The sequence below is a fragment of the Xyrauchen texanus genome, chromosome 38 (genome assembly GCF_025860055.1).
Source record: "Xyrauchen texanus isolate HMW12.3.18 chromosome 38, RBS_HiC_50CHRs, whole genome shotgun sequence".
Lineage (NCBI taxonomy): Eukaryota > Metazoa > Chordata > Actinopteri > Cypriniformes > Catostomidae > Xyrauchen > Xyrauchen texanus.
In genome coordinates, this window is record NC_068313.1 from 31,210,808 (window position 1) to 31,228,658 (window position 17,851).

Sequence of the window (17,851 nt, forward strand, 5' to 3'; positions counted from 1 at the left end):
TGTAATCGTAAACAGAACATGAATGAATGAAATGAACAAGAAAGCATTGTCCTGCAAGCACATCTCTGTCCATCATTTAAAGGAAATACAACCCCAATTCTAAAAGTGGGCAAAGTAAGGAAAATGCTAATAAAAACAAAAAGGATTAATTTGAAAACTCTATTCACCCTGTGCAATATTGAAAGTACACATTATTTTTGTTTTACCTTGGGAATATTTTATATATATATATATATATATATATATATATATATATATATGCTAATTTGAAATCAGATGATTGGAACATGCCCCAAAAAAGTTGCGACTGTCTAGTGTATACCACTGTATAACATCACCATTTATTCTAATAACATTTATAAGCATTTATGCACTGAAGACAAATTTTCTCCAATTCATCCATTATGTAGATTGTTACGTGCTCAGTTGTACAAGGCCTTCATTGCTGTATTGTGTACTTCATAACGCACCACACATTCTCAATTGGAGACAGGTCAGGACTGCAGGTAGGCTGAATGTGCATGATCTCCGATCACTCATATGTCACTGTCTAAAAAACTTTGTAAACCTTTGTCAGTCAACACCATTTGCTGCCTCCACAGATGCAAGTTAAGAAGCCACATTGACACTGTCCAGAAGCACCACTGACTTCTCTGGTCTTGGTCTCATCTGAGATGTAAAGTTGGACAGTGGAATCGTGTTTTGTGATCTGATGACTCCACATTTCAAATAGTTTTTGGGAAAAAAAACAGCCGTCATGTTCTCCAAGCCAAAGAGGTAAAGGAACATCAAAGTTGTTATCAATATCAGTTTTTAAATCTGCCTAAATTTTTTCCGTCTGATCAAAGTCTTCGGGAAGCGATGTGTTGATCGGGATGCAAGATTAGTTCTTACAGTTACACTACTTTCATGGCCATTGATAACAATATCACAAATAGATTGAACTACTGTTTATGAGCACACAGCTTTTAGAATCAACAGATTGCAAGGGACCGATATGAATTAAAATATTCAACTTCTCTGTGAATAGAAACAAGAATGTTTTAACTAATCAACATAAAACTAAACAAACACAAATACAAATACATTCACACAGGTTGGTAAGTGAGCTTTAACAGAATATGAATAGGAATTATCTGTAACAGAATAAAATGTACTTTATGGATTCTATGACCATGCCTTCAAAAACATCATTACATTAGTTTACCTCAATTTGAGATCGGGTTACCCAATTATCTAATGAAACACCAGCACTGTCAACTGAAGTTTGGAGGTTTGTACTTGCATAAGTTGCATTGCTTTTGTTCATTGGCTGTGTCTGTAGAACATTTTTTGTTTTGGAATTCTGTTGAAGATCGTGAATGCCAGATTGGTGGTGGAATGACCAGGTGAAGCCCCGGAAGCAAGGACTCCCGCAAGGGAGAACTCGGGACTTCCCGGAAAAGAAGAACCAAAGAGTTGTCAAGCCTGATCTTTTAACCCATTCTGTTTGGTCCCACCCTGAAGAGACTCTAAGCTAATCAGAGAGGGTTTTTGGGATAGCATGCGGTCATCTCTCTCCTCCCCTCAAGATAATTAATAACCCTTTGTTCTCAGTTTTCCAATAAGTACAACACAATATTTGAAGAAAATGAATTAATCATCGTTCTCCTCATGGAAAGGCAAACTTTTACAAATCAGACACGATATATTTGCTCTGAATAATAGTGTGACAGGGCGGAGGGCAGGGCCTGATTATACACCTGTTCCCTTATCAGGCTAATCAAGCCTCAGAGAGGGATAAAGGCCGACTGCGGACGGTACTGAGAGAGAGAGAGAGAGATTGTTTATGGTCAGCTGACCATCATGTCTGTGTTTGTGTCTTTTAAGTTTTTCATTAAAATATTATTTATATTCTCTTATATTGTATTTGTGCAATGTAAAATGATCATAACACAAGTCTTACGATTGTCAAGTCAAGTCATTTTTATTTTTATCTCGCCTTTCACAACACACATCGTTTCAAAGCAGCTTTACAGAATATCAGGCATTAACAGAAGATAAAACTGTAATGTTTATAATGTCTTAGAATCATCAGTGTGTAGTTTGATGAAATACTATTTTAATTGTGTTTAAAAATAAGTAATTCAATAATAATTGTATTTATAACCCAAGTGAGCAAGCTGAAAGCGACTGTGGCAAGGAACACAAAACTCCATAAGATGTTGATTAATGGAGAAAAATAACCTTGGGAGAAACCAGACATCATGAATATAATGCCAATATTACATCTGTTCAAATCATGGTTTAAATTTATTAAACTAGGTAAATGTTAAGTGACAGTGTTTAAACAAAGATTTTGTATGAACTGTAAGATCAATGACCAATGTCTTTAAAGTCCATCCTGGATTAACTGCAGAAGTTCACATAGATGCAATTGTCCTTGTTAATTGGCTGATGAAGGCTTTTGTTGGCAATTGATAGTCTATGATAGTCCATTTTAAGAGTGTAGTCCATCATTAGACCGAGGTGATACAGGCAGAGATCAATGAGGTGCATCGCAGTTCAACCTGACAGTTCAACCTGGCCGGTAATTTCAGTGAGGTTCGGTGGGGTCCATCCTAAATCCAAGGTTCAGACGATGGCATATGAAGTATCCCATGTCTTATGGTTGGAGTTGGCACCTACAATTGAAATATATCAGCTTAAGCTATGAACTTCAGCACAATCGTCTATTATGATGGACTTCAGAGGATGAACTGATCAGTTCATCCTCTGAAGTCCATCATAATAGACGATTGTGCCAAAGTTCATAGCTTAAGCTGATATATTTCAATTGTAGGTGCATTATACAAAAGTCAAATAAAAGTTCAGTCTGTGAACAACAGGAAATATGTCCCATGCCCTCTTATTAGTCTAAATTTGAAGTGTAGCAAACTGGTTATATCAGAGAGTTTCTGAGTCGCCCACACGGTGATATCAAATGCTTGGGTGATGGGCAGTATGCCATTCGGCCAGCGGAGCTCAATACGAGCCACAACTGAAGTACCCCACCTCTCCTGGACGTTCCTGAAGTCTCCCGCATAGTGATTGATGTACAGTATCCAGGAAATAGATTTTTTGGAGAGCAAGCAAGAGGATGAGAGAGAGAGAGAGAGAGAGAGAGAGTGACAGACGTAGCGAGAGAGTGACAGTTATTCCATTTAATTTATTATATTCTAAAATATCAGTTTTTTTCTTTTACTGTGTGTATTTGTGTGAAAATTTTTATGTATATATTACTGTAACTATGCTTTGGCACTGTAAAGTCTCTTTTTACCATGCCAGTACAGCTATTTGAATAATAAATCTTGAGAGCATCCTGATTGGTCTCTCTTTGTGCTAAGTAGACCTATCAGTTATCTCTGTGGGCAGGCATTAAAGTCGACCTCTCTCTCTTTCAATGTCCGTCAGTTCAGTGTCCTGCAGTGCCATGGCGCAGTGTTCCAAAAATATTTATACAAATATAAATAAAATGCACTTCACCCCAGACTACAGTGTACCACTGCCTAATAGGGGTAAAAAATAATGACAGTGTTGCTCGCTGCACTGTTTACAACAGTGACTTTTCTATTGCCCAGGGTGGGTTAAATGACTGTAAAGACATGTTAAGGTGAGTTTAAGAGGTTTCACTCATTCATTAGCATAGCAAATATTATTTAAACTAGCTGGCTAGCTGCTAATCTATTGATGTCCTACTACGTGATGAGGCCAAACTTCCAGTAGACTTGCTTAAAGTTGTACTTTAACAAAAATTATAATAATACAATACATAGTAAGTACATATTTTATTGTCAAATGTGCCGCTTGGTATACAGATTATACTAAATCAATAAACAAAGTATTACACAAGACAATATCATTGTCAGGAAACAGAGAGACGGAGGACCCAAATGCAGAGTAAAAAAAACAAAGGATTCATTAATATAACAAAAAGGGCAAAAACAAACAAAAACACCCACGAGGGGCTCAAACAAACATAAACTACCCTGAAGGGTAATAAGGGTATCCAGGCTGGAGTAGGAAAACAGGACATTGGACCACCCTGACCGGGCTGGGATGAAACAAGACTGAAACGAGACAAGACCGACTGAAGTCACGACTAACAAACATACAAGACCAACTGGAAACAAGACGAACTAGCACAGGACAGCACACACGAGGAGCCTAAAATAGGGAGAGAAATCAAATGGGTTAACAGGGGACAGGTGAGTCAAATGGACTAATAATAAGCAAACAAGGAGGTGGGGTATGACGTCCATGAAGATTTCTCCACACATCGACCAGTTCAAAAGAGTGTATCATTTGAATTAGCTTCCTACGAGAAGGTATATCTCAGCAATAAAATATCTTCCAGAACACAATCTTTCAGTACATTACATACTACATCTAAACATAATCGTCCTGTTAACATTGATAGTCGGGGCGTAAACACATTAAAATGACGTGCTCTAATTTTTAAAAATCTTCCCTTTAAGATCTCTACAACTTGGTAAGAAACAGGTAAAAATGACTTTGAAAATATTCAAAGATTGCGACCCCACCACTAGTTGAAGAGTTGTGGCTTAATACAGATAACCCTTCAAACTCTCTGAACCAGTCAGCTTCAACTACAGCATCACTATTGTGTTACTTGAGCAAACAGTACATCTAAATTCCTTTGTTTCATTAACTCAAATAATTGTGCTGTTTTCATACTTTTCCTAGCCCCATTTAAATTAATGGATGCTATACACACACTTCCCCCATACTGTTAACAGCAAAAAAGGAGGCAAAAGGAAAAGTGAGTATGTACTGGTTGCTCAATTCCATTAAGTTCAGAGAGGACCATTTATATTTGCAAAGATTTTCTTTAATCGATAACCTTCCTGATCAGTGAAGTGTCCTTCAGCCTTAAAAAGCCTTGCTTTCTCTACAAACTGTTTCACATCTGGAAAATATTCATCGATTTGAAGTTTGCGCAAATTCTTTGTTCTTTTCAACAATATCTTAATATCGTCTACGCCATACACTCTACCAGAGGTCTCCATCGATTTGAAGTTTTGACTATAAGTCGTTCTGACTTAACTCTGAAAAATCTCCTTTCTTGGAATGTTTCACGTGTGCCGCTGTTTTAGTCTTCTCTTCTGGGGTGTCTTAAAAACGTCATCATCTGCCATTTTTTCTGTGTCAACTACCTCCTCAGTAATTCGATTATTTGTGCTTTCCGTTGTGTCGGTAGTTTCAGCAGTGTGCTGCTCAATTTCACCAGTGACTACATTGGCACTTTCAACCATATCTACCTCAGTAGTGACTGTATCAAGATTTTTCAACCCCATGGTAGTATCACTGTTTGTTTCCAAAGTCTGCAGACTGGCCCAACTCCCTTGAAACAGACAATGAAACATTCTCAGTTGATGCCCGCCTACACTTTAACACTGAGGCAAACACCTTGGTGTAACAGCGAAGAAAAAAATGCTTTTACCTTAACTCAAAAAGACACTAAACTATCACAAAAAAAAAAAAAAAACTGAACTAAAATCACAAAATAATGAATTGGAAAAGAGTTCAGCACATAAGCACAAGAGAGAGAGAGAGAGATTTAAGATTAGAAGCTATTTGTATTGTCCATGTGGCAAATACAAATGGAACGGAAATGTGGTCACAAAAGCAGATGCTCTTTGAACACTTTTTTCAAGAAACAAAACCACAGCTTTAGTTTGCTGAGCTGCTTGATGCTACAATGTAAGTACATTCAAATTCTATAAGCTTTAATTTTGTTGCAACAGATTAGGAAGGTGTGGCAGCGGGGGCGTGGTCAAGCGCCCGTCCGGGAGAGAAAAGCGGTAAGGGCGCTTACACCTCAGCTAAATTATGTCTAAACACCTGTCTCTAATTTCAGTGAGTACGAGGAGAGCGGCATATAAAGGCAGCGAGAGGGCCCCAGAGGAGAGAGAGATGACATGCGAACCCAGTGTTTGGCATTGTGTTGTATTGTGTTTGTAAATAGTAAGATTGTACGGAACAAAAAGGGAATTAAAACCTTACCATGTGGAGAAGACCTGTTTCCTGTCCTCCTTCTTTGGGAAGTGTTACACTGGTGCCGAAACCCGGGAAATTAAAGGAAACATGGAAAGTGGTCGCCCCATAGAGTCCTCCCAGCTGGCAGAAGTCCTCCAGTCCCTCGCGACGCTGCATCAAGGCCACCAACAATCCCTGCTTGAGCTCCGGCAAGACCAAGATCGCCGGTTTTTCGAAATCATGCGGGCTCAGGCAGAGGACCGGCACGCCATCCGGAGCCTCCTCAGCCAGGGGGACGCGTCAGCCACAACCGCGACCCCGGACACCCGCGCTACGCTGCCCCCCAATGCTACAGAAGATGGGGGCAGCAGATGATCCTGAGGCCTTCCTCGATTTGTTTGAGCGCTCAGCAGAAATCTGGGGCTGGCCCCGCGAACAGTGGGCAGCCCGCCTGATTCCCCTCCTGTCCGGGGAAGCTCAACTTGCGGCACAGCAGCTGCCGGCGACGAACCTCCTGGCATACACCGATCTGAAGAGGTCTATTCTGCAGCGGGTCGGTCGGAGCCCGGAAGAGAATCGCCAGCTCTTCCGGGGCATGAAGCTAGGAACGTCCGATCGCCCCTTCGCGTTCGCTCAACGGCTCCGGGACGCCTGTCGGAGGTGGCTGCTCGCGGGGGACCGCGACGTCGAGGGAGTAATCGACCAGGTGGTACTGGAACAGTTCGTTCAACGGCTGCCTCGGAAGACGGCGGGGTGGGTCCAGTGCCATCGCCCGGCGTCGCTGGAGGAAGCTGTTCGGTTGGCGGAGGACCACTTGGCGGCGATCCGAGGCGGACGAGCCCTCTTCTTCGTCTCTCTCTCTCTCCCCTTCCCTTGTATCTGCCCAGGCCCTCGCCCCCTCCCCTGTGTTTTCTCCTTCTGTTCTCTCCCCAGGGCCCGTTACTGCCCCGCGCAGGCGTGGAGGGTTCCAGAGACCTGCTCCCCGGCCGTGGGAGAATGCGCCCTCCCATTCCCCGTCTTTCAGCCGCTCTCCTCCTCAGGTGGGGCGCCCGCCAGCACAAGTGCGGCCGCAACGCCTGGGCCGGCCTGTTGGAGGTGCGGAGACCCGGGCCACTTCCGGGATCAGTGTCCGCTGATGGAGGTGGGGACGGTGGTGCGGGTCTCCGACGTCCCGCAGGCTGCCCCTCTCGGGCTGGAGCATACCGGATTCGGTAAGGATCAGGGGGTATTTACCAAGCTTTGCTGGATACCGGCTGCAATCAGACCACCATCCACCAACGCTTGGTTCAACCCGGGCTTTGGGTTTATCTAAACTGGTGAGGGTGAGGTGTGTGCATGGGGATGTTCACAAATATCCCATGGTGACGTTGGCGATTATATTTAGGGAAAAAAACATAGTGTGGAGGCAGCGGTTAGTTCCGCCTCACCCATCCGCTAATCTTGGGTACTGATTGGCCGAATTTTAAAGATATATTAGAGGGTATTTGTGCGGATGGGTCCTGCATAAAGAGGTGTGCGGTGTGCGATGCTTTGGCAGGGAGGCGGAGCGGGACCGTCCTCGGCTGCTCGGAATGACGAGGAAAGGGGCGAGGTGGCCGCCCCTCCTCTCAGGGAATTCCCTGAAGGGGACTTTCCTCTAGAGCAGTCGCGGGACGAAACTCTTAAACATGCTCTTGACCAAGTGAGAGTGATTGATGGTCAACAGCTCCGGCCGGGCGTCGCCATTGCATACCCATCCTTTGCTATGATTAAAGATCGGTTATATAGAGTGACGCAGGACGCTCAAACAAAGGAGGAAGTGACACAATTATTGGTTCCACGAAGCCGCTGGAAAACCATTTCCCGGCGGCTCACTACAATCCTATGGCCGGTCACCTAGGGGAACGGAAAACACTTCTCCGTCTAATAGCCCGTTTCTATTGGCCGGGCATTGGCGGTGACGTCCGCAGGTGGTGTGCGGCGTGCTGTGAATGTCAGCTGGTAAACCCACCGGCCACCCCAAAAGCGCCATTGCGCCCTCTACCATTAATCGAGGTCCCCTTCGAGAGAATTGGGATGGACCTCGTCGGGCCATTAGAATGGTCAGCACGCGGACATCGCTTCGTGTTAGTCCTAGTGGATTACGCGACGCGATATCCGGAAGCAGTGCCTCTGAGCAACATCTCCGCACGTAGTGTTGCAGGGGCACTCTTCAAGATAATCTCCGGGTGGGGATTCCGAAAGAAATCCTCACCGATCAAGGCACGACTTTTATGTCACGAACACTTCGCGAACTTTATGAGCTCTTGGGCATCAAATCGATTCAGCACTAGCGTTTACCACCCGCAGACAGATGGCCTAGTGGAACGATTTAATAAAACGCTCAAGAACATGATTCAGTAAATTGCGTACACGAGGACGCTAGAAATTGGGATAAGTGGCTAGACCCCCTGTTATTTGCAGTACGAGAGGTCCCACAAGCCTCCACCGGGTTCTCCCCGTTTGAGCTGCTGTACGGGCGACGCCCCGCGGTGTCCTTGACGTCATCCGTGAGCGTGGGAGGAGGGACCTTCTAATAGTAAAAATGAAATTCAGTTCGTTCTCGATCTTAGAGCAAAACTCCACACACTGGGGCGATTAACACAGGAGAATTTGCTCCAAGCTCAAGAACGCCAACGCCGGCTGTATGACAGGGGTGCTCGGCTACGGGAATTTGCACCGGGAGATAAGGTACTCGTATTACTCCCAACATCGAGCTCTAAATTACTTGCCAAGTGGCAAGGACCCTTTGAGGTCACACGACGAGTTGGGGATCTCGATTATGAAGTTAAACGTACCGATAGAGGGGGCGCACGTCAAATTTATCACCTCAACCTCCTGAAATTATGGAGGGAGGAGGCGGCCTCTGTGACGTTGGCCACTGTAGGTCCGGAGAGGGCGGACCTCGGGCCGGAGGTAAACAAAAACTACAATCTCAACACTCCGGTTACTTGTGGAGACCAACTCTCACCGCGGCAACTCACAGAGGTTTCTGAATTACAAAAGGAATTTGCGGATGTGTTTTCCCCTCTACCGGGCCGTACAAATATCATACAGCACCACATCGAGACCGAGCCGGGCGCGGTGGTGCGTTACCGCTCTATCGCTTACCCGAACATAAAAAGAAAATAGTACGGGAAGAATTAGATGCGATGCTTGATATGGGCGTAATAGAGGAATCCCACAGTGATTGGTCCAGCCCGGTTGTTCTTGTTCCCAAGAGTGATGGGTCTGTTCGATTCTGTGTGGATTACAGAAAAGTCAACGCGGTGTCTAAATTTGACGCATACCCAATGCCCGGGTTGATGAACTGCTCGATCGGTTAGGTACTGCTCGATTTTATTCGACCTTGGATTTAACAAAGGGTTATTGGCAGATCCCCTTGACACCAATGTCCCGTGAGAAAACAGCCTTCACTACGCCGTTTGGGTTACACCAATTTGTGACGCTTCCTTTCGGTTTGTTTGGGGCACCAGCCACGTTTCAGCGACTCATGGATCGGATCCTCAGACCGCACACCGCGTACGCCGCTGCCTATTTAGATGATATTATCATTTATAGCAATGATTGGCAGCGGCATATGCAACATCTGAGGGCCGTCCTGAGATCGCTGCGGCGGGCGGGGCTCACGGCAAACCCTAAGAAGTGCGCGATTGGGTGTATGGAGGTACGGTATCTGGGGTTCCACTTGGGTCATGGCCAGGTGCGCCCCCAAATTGATAAGACCGCGGCGATTGCGACTTGCCCTAGACCTAAGACCAAAAAGGGGTGAGGCAGTTTCTGGGGCTGGCTGGCTATTATAGAAGGTTTGTGCCTAATTATTCGGACGTCACCAGCCCGCTGACTGACCTCACTAAAAAGGGGGCTCCAGATCCGGTCCAGTGGTCGGAGCAGTGCCAACAGGCGTTTATGCAGGTTAAAGCCGCACTTTGTGGGGGCCGCTTCTTCATGCACCTGACTTCTCTCTCCCTTTTTATTACAGACGGACGCTTCAGACAGAGGGCTGGGGGCCGTACTCTCGCAGGTGGTGGAGGGAGAGGAGCGCCGGTGCTGTACATTAGCCGTAAGCTCTCCTTAAGGGAGACTAAGTACAGCACCGTGGAGAAGGAGTGTTTGGCCATCAAGTGGGCGGTCCTCACCCTCCGTTACTACCTGCTGGGGCGGGCCTTCACCCTCTGTTCGGATCACGCCCCACTGCAGTGGCTCCATCGCATGAAGGATACTAACGCCCGGATCACCCGTTGGTATCTAGCTCTCCAGCCCTTTAAATTCAAGGTGGTCCACAGACCGGGGGTGCAGATGGCTGTCGCCGACTTCCTCTCCAGAAATGGGGGGGGGAGTGGTAGGCAGGCCGGATGACGCCCCGGCCTGAGTCGGGCGGTGGGGGTATGTGGCAGCGGGGGCGTGGTCAAGCGCCCGTCCGGGAGAGAAAAGCGGTAAGGGAGCTTACACCTGAGCTAAATTATGTCTAAACACCTGTCTCTAATTTCAGTGAGTACGAGGAGAGCGGCATAAAAAGGCAGCGAGAGGGCCCCAGAGGAGAGAGAGATGACATGCGAACCCAGTGTTTGGCATTGTGTTGTATTGTGTTTGTAAATAGTAAGATTGTACAGAACAAAAAGGGAATTAAACCCTTACCTTGTGGTGAAGACCTGTTTCCTGTCCTCCTTCCTTGGGAAGTGTTACAGAAGGGTCTTTTAAAGAACTTTAAAATTCTAACAATGCAAAACGTTTTATGTTATGGTTAGGTTTGGGGTGTAAATTAGGGTTAGTTTATAGTAATTATAGTCAGCTTTCTATAAAAAATGTAAAATAAAATCAGTAGAATACAGTATGCCCCATTTTGATAGCTGAGCAAACATTATCCTCTGAAAATTTCACTGACACCAAAACAAGTGTCTGTTATTATTTTCGAAAGATTTTCATAATCTCAATAAATAAAAACTCTTTATCTTTTATATTTAGATAATCCACAACAATGAAATATGTGAAATCAACAACTATTTATCCTAGTGTGTCAAATGTAATCTGATAGCCTCCCAAACCCAAAAAGATTAACATTTCACTTTCATTATCGGCAACAATCAAGACAGACAGTCAACACACTGGTAAATTGTTTAGAATAACTTATATGACACAAAGGATATTTATGATGTTAATTGAATAAAATAAGATGCTGTTAGGGGTATAACAGTTATGACCCGGACCAGATATGGAGAAAGAAGACCAGGAGTCGAGAAGTTCAATTAAAGAATCAAAAATTTACTGAAGTATACTCTGCAGTGAAATTGGTAGAGCCAGCGGCAAAGTCTCACGAGGAGATCGAAAGCCAACTCGTACCTTACACAAAATCTTACATCAATTATACCATTTGCAAGGACGTACATTCCATTATTTTACTCCTGATTGGCTAAAAGACCATAAAGTCACAACATATAGACAGCTATGCGGCCTATCAACATTAATCAGCGCACTTGTCGTCCGAGCCCGAGATTTACATCTGAAGTGACCTCGCGAGATGGTCGCGGGCGTCTTCGAGTCGGCCTGGTGTGCATCCCTGGGTTCAAAACCTGGGTAGAAGGTCAAACGCACACACAAAACACTGATCGAACGACAGTTCTTCTCTGGGCACAAGAGAGCCAGAGCACAACGTTATCAGGCCATTTAAACCAAAACAGAGAGATAAAATATTCACTCCTCGGGCAGAGGAGAGGGGTAGAAATAACATACATTTCTTCCCTAAAGAAATAATAAGAGAAAATCACACTTCTACTATTCAGGTATTATTACATAGGACTTTAAACCATATAATTAGTCATGGAAAGGTAACAATCAAACACAGAATACATCTGGAACCTATGTTTAACGCATTCTCCTGCCCCTCCCTGAGAGGCTGGAGAGCATCACAGATAAGCTTATCCCCAAAAGACCTTCAGCCTACGTGCAGGACAGAGAGAAAGACTCTGGAATGTTCCTAAAAGAGACTAGTTAGCATTCAACACACATATGATTCAAAGTATATTTCAGTTATGCATAAGAAAATAGAATTGATTATGTGATCATGCATATAGTTAATTCATCACTTTATTAAAGAAGTTAAGCAACAGAATACAGATAGATATTGATATAAAAGGATATATATATATATATATATATATATATATATATATATATATGAAGAGACAAGGGATTTTGACCCTCACCCTTCAATGCAGTATAACCCTAATTATTTAAACTGAAATAAGCTGTTTGTCAGGGCTCATTTGTTAATGGAATACCAATGCACGATCTCTGAAAATATTGTCAAACTTATTTTAGTTTGCATGCCATAAATCATTAACATTTTTACTTTGAAATGTCAAAGCTGTTGCCTTCGTAACCGGGGTAGCTTACTAGTCGAAGCAAACCTCGCCTGTATAAATCGAGGAAGCTAATGTAACCGGCAGAGTAGACGCCATAGACATCATATAGATAGACGCCCTATCGACCGCTTCTGCCTACTGGCGCGGACGAGCCGCGGCGCCGCCATCTTAGACCGGTCACCCGATCCAGTGTAATCTGTAGCCTATGGCAGGTGCAATGATCTGTCAGCGCATTTAATGAATCATACCTCACTGATTTTCACGCAGAGTTTTTTTGCTGCAAAGGTCATTCATGTAGCTATGATACAGGACACATGGTTCGGCGTATTTTAATATTCATAGTAGGCAGTAATATAATATTCTGATATAAGATATAAAGTGACCAGACGTCCAAAATCAAAATATGTGATGTAGGATATAAGTTATTTTATAAATCACACACTATAAATATGATAAAGAATCAGAAACAGATAGTTGCAGTAAAGTAAGATATTTTAATAAGTTGAAGAAACTATTTATGATTTGTGACACACACTCTCTCTCTCACACACACACACAATCTCTCTCTCACACACACACTCTCTCTCTCACACACAAACACACACACACAAATTTGGAGTGGGGTTTACTAGAAAAAACCTAGGAAACAATTTCCACGCAGAAATTCTCAAGTAAATGTAACTTTTTAATACTCTGCTTCAAGTAAATTTTACTGACTCTTAGTTTGTACACTTTACTCAAGCCATGAAGACAGCTAAATGTACTAGCAATTCAATGTATTTTTTACTAACAAGTCATATTTATCTTTTTGAAATGCCAAAGTAATATTAACTTAACTTTTAACAATATTTTTAACATTAGTTGTATTCATTTGTTTAGTATTAATAATTATACTGTGTTTAATAATATCTGAACAAACGCAAATAACATGAATTGACAGACAACATTTTACATACAAATATTTTTAATTCATTTTTTAAAACTGTGTAAAAAACAGTAATAAATGTATCTTTAAATATTTTGGTCAAAGGATAAGAGAAAGAGTAGAATAAAACAACACCCAAACAACCATCTGTCCACATCACTTTTACATCTTTGTTCAGAGAACCTATATCTGGATATATCTGCCTTTACATCTACACACAAAGGAACAAATACAAAGTTTAAAAGTGCAAATATTGAGTGTCCACAACTAACAGACTTACATTAGTAGCTTAGTGTGCAAAGAGTGAACCTTTGGAGAAAATTTTAGAACACCAGCTCAAGAAAGATCTTTTGAAACACTTAAAATGTGCTTCTCAGCTTTGAGGAATAGTTGAAGTTAAAGGAGTAAATTAAACCCAGAAACGCATTTGTGAGATTTTTTACATCCAACCAGCACCTCAGTTCCCTCAATGACAATGATCACATCGCCTGTGGTGGAGCCTTCTGCTGCAGTGCTGCAAAGTACAATGATCTTCATCACATGTTCAGCGAAGCCATCTTTGATTATGTCTTTGCTGACATCCTGTCAAATACACATAAATGTGAAGTGGTCAATATACTGTCCAATATATTGCATGTTGTCTTTGTGCATGAAGTGATTCAGTGGGTGAAACTTACAGTCTCCACAGACAACCTGTTCAGAATGTACACAACTATTTTTGAAATCATAGAAGAAATAAGAAGTAATGTAAAAATTTACCTGGTAGTCTTTGATGAGCTCCTCAGATGATTCTCCCAGAAAGATAATGAGACAGCGGATAATAGCATCTTGCCTACCTTCGTGTTGCTGTTAAAAACATAAGTCAGTTAATGTCATGAATAACTGTGTGCTTTTACATGTATCTACAGAGACAGGAAGCAGCAAGATGTCAGAACCCTCAGATGGTACGATAACTTGGAATGTTGATGAATAATCGATGATTGATTATTTGTTGTTAATGATTTGATCGATAAAGCTTATTGATCTCGCCAACAGTTAGAGACAAGACTGTCTCTACACATCATTCACTTAATTTGTCTATTGATGAACATTATATATACAGCATATACCATAATAATGTGTAAAACAAGAAAAAAAAAAAGCACTGCTGATCTGACATTCTTCCTGTACCATCAACACCAACAATCAAGTTAATTCTCGCAGAGAGTGCATGAGGTTAATTCCCCATCACCAATATAGAGCCATTCTCCACCTACAGTTTATTGTTAATAATTAATCAATTTGTATTTATTAACATTAATGATTGTTGATTAAGTAATTTTTCTAAAATTTGTATCCCTGTACATAACATATGTTTTTCCCTGTCAAGAAAACCAAAATTCTAAAAGATCACACAGAATCTAAGTGTAATTTTGAAACTTTTACACTTTACTTGACTAAGTGAATCCAGCACGCTTCTTATTTTTGTGCCTGCAACCCCACCCTTCGTCTCAAATATGGCTAGGAGTATAGAAGTCCAGTTTTCCCAAAACAGTTTGCTCCAGGTGAAGTGGTTATCCTCCTGAACTTATCCTTGACCTAAGACAAAGATTAAAACAAAATGTCATGTATTACAGTGACAATCAAAATGATGTGCACCTTTAAATTTGGTAGCAAACTTTATTATTATTAATATATTTTTTTTTAAATACATTTTACTTTTTTAACCTCAGTTTCTCCAAATGGAAATGGTGGCAAGTAGTTTACTCCAAATGGAAGTAAAGTCTTCTTGGCCCTTTTCATGCCTTTGGGGGTAACCTTTACATTTGTAGTCTTTTTTTTTTTTCCTTCCTAACTTTTCACCTCCAGCTCTGGGTAAGCAAGCTGACGGCCTTTTTACACACCCATCTCATGACATGTCACCTAGGGGGAAAGAAAAAATATAGAGACTGTGTCATGTTTATCTGTCTAACTATCTAAATATGTACAGTACTGTCAATTGAATCAGTATTGTATATGTAGTAGAGTGAGTGTTTGTGGTCAACTTACCTTGAATAAGCTGCTTCAACTAAATGGTGAATTCTCAATCTATGGAATGGATATTTAAATTGTTGTGCAGCTATTCCTGACAAAACATTGCATACACAATATTAATGCATAAAATGCATTTTCGGGTTTTGATTAATTTGATTGTAAGAAATATCCACTTAATCGATCCTCTGCTGTTTTTGTTCTGTCTTCTAAGGCATCCCATTATTGTTTTACTGGAATAAAACTATCAGACTATGCGCAAATTGATTCTGACTAAACTGCAAGCCGATTGAGGCTGCTTTAAATAAATTACAATTCACTGTGAGATACGACAAAAAAAAAAAAAAGGTGATTTGTTCAGACTCTGAGCATCGCCAGTTCTGATTCTACACAGCTTGCGAGTGCCGTGATAATGTCATACAACTCATACGGTTTCTGTCATATGTAGTTTATGTATGACATTCCACTTATACGTTCTGTGGAGGGCTCCACTACAGTGCACGGCGCATTTTGTTCGACAACGACACACGGTCATATTAAAGGGATAGTTCACCCAAAAATGAAAAATCTCTTCATTCACTCACCCTCATGTCATTCCAAACCCTCATAACACAAAAGATATTTTGAAGAGCGTTGGTAACCAAACAACATTGGCACCCATTGACTTCCATTGTATGGACAAAAACAACACGGGAGACATTTCTCAAAATACCTTCTTTTGTATTTCACAGAAAAAAAGAAAGTCATACAGGTTTTGAACAATGTGAGTTTGAGGAAATTATGACAATTTTGAATTTTTTGGGGGGTAAACTATCCCTTTAATGGTTGAACTTGGTATCATCTTAATCTGGTAATTTTAATCGGCATGGTGCTATCGGTTATCCATGTGCATGAAGAGCCACGTTTGCAAACGTTATCCATTAAACATAAATGGATAATAGTGATGGGAAGATCGGATCATTCTACTGACTTGAATCTTTGAATATCGGTCAGCAAAATGAACGAAACTTTATTTAAGTCATTTTGTTAATGTTAAATTTCAATAGCCTAATTCCCCCAGCACGTCTACTCACGTAAACTTCGATCATATCCGAAATTATGATAATGCAGCCAAAGACAAATTATGAGAAAAATAAATGATTAATTCACCACTCAACGTCGTCTTCTGGTCCGACGAGCGGTCTCAGAGAGTGATTCTTTCTTTTCTTTTTTGTGACCACGCATGCGCAACATCATTTCGTCATATAGCTCTGGTTCAAGATTGAAAAAACTCCGAAGTTGCACTAATCATTTGTACAGGAAACAGAAATGATTAGTTCACCTCCTGAATCCCTATTCCGTTAAGAGTCTTTAGTTTATTTGTCACATGACAGAATTATATATTCTGTATCTTGGAGACCGAAATTATTTCCGGTAGAATTAAATTAGTTTTTGAACGAAAGGATGTAATGCATGCATTATCATATAATTTGTCATTGCATGCATGTAAAACTGTTGTTGGGGACTCCCAAAACAATATTAGGAACATTTTAAATGCCCTTTAAGCCAGCAAACGTTACTAAATGTCTTCTTTAGCTAATATTTTTTTCTCAAATGGCAACCACTTACCTTAGTTGAAAGGGACAAATGAAGGTGAAGAGATTTCCGTTGGACAACTTGCCTGTTCAACCGTCTCTTTCTGTCTGAGCGCCAAATGTGATGTCAGTGCGCATGTGCAGTTATTACCTAGTTGTGTGTCCTACATTTTACTTGCATTTGGCAGTTTTTTGCATCAGTGTATAATTAGTGTAAATATTACTTTGGTTTTTCCATTTAAATTTACGTATTGATCTGATACAAGAAAACACCAAGCAACAAACTGAATAATATGTCACTTTTTGAAGTAGAAAGACCAACACGGTATTCAATTGTAGAAAGTTCTCCAATAAACTTGACACTTTTTACAAGTTAAAAAAAAATAAAAAAATTCAGTGCACACACACACACTCACTCACTCACTCACTCACTCACTCACTCACACACACACACACACACACACACACACACACACACACACACACACACACACACACACACACACACACACACACACACACACACACTCACTCACTCACTCACTCACTCACTCACTCACTCACTCACTCACTCACTCTCTCTCACACACACATTCTCTCTCTCTCACACACTCACACTCTCTCACACACACACCTAGCTAACGTTAGCTGGCTACGATTTCAGTACAGTAATATCAAAGATCCTTGCTCCTTCTCAATTATCTGGTAATATTCTATTCACAAAATACAACCAATAGTACGGTAATGTTAAATCTTACTTGTGAAAAGTAATCCCCCGGGCCCTATTTGCGATGGTCCGCCGAATAGAACAGGAAAATGCTCCACAGTGCTCTGGCGTCGCTACGAAACTAGGAGTACGACCGGTTTAAAATGGCGGCCGTATTTCTCAGTGCACAGCGGCATCTACCGGTATATAATATCTATGGTAGACGCTGTCTGGGTGA

At 41.8% G+C, this 17,851-nt stretch overlaps 1 long non-coding RNA gene across 3 annotated transcripts; it reads right to left on the minus strand.

Moving 5' to 3' along the window:
* Positions 1-11,965: 11,965 nt before the first annotated feature.
* LOC127631929 (uncharacterized) lies at positions 11,966-17,786 on the minus strand. 3 transcript variants are annotated; one of them, XR_007969021.1, is made up of 6 exons: positions 17,666-17,786; positions 15,352-15,427; positions 15,031-15,225; positions 14,756-14,901; positions 14,083-14,169; positions 11,966-13,905 (listed from the first exon to the last, which is right to left on the minus strand). It is a non-coding gene; the product is annotated as an uncharacterized LOC127631929 (long non-coding RNA). The 3 variants fall into 3 exon arrangements; XR_007969020.1 differs by lacking the exon at positions 17,666-17,786 and adding an exon at positions 16,942-17,280; XR_007969022.1 differs by lacking the exon at positions 17,666-17,786 and adding an exon at positions 16,483-16,907.
* Between the last annotated feature and the right edge of the window lie 65 nt (positions 17,787-17,851).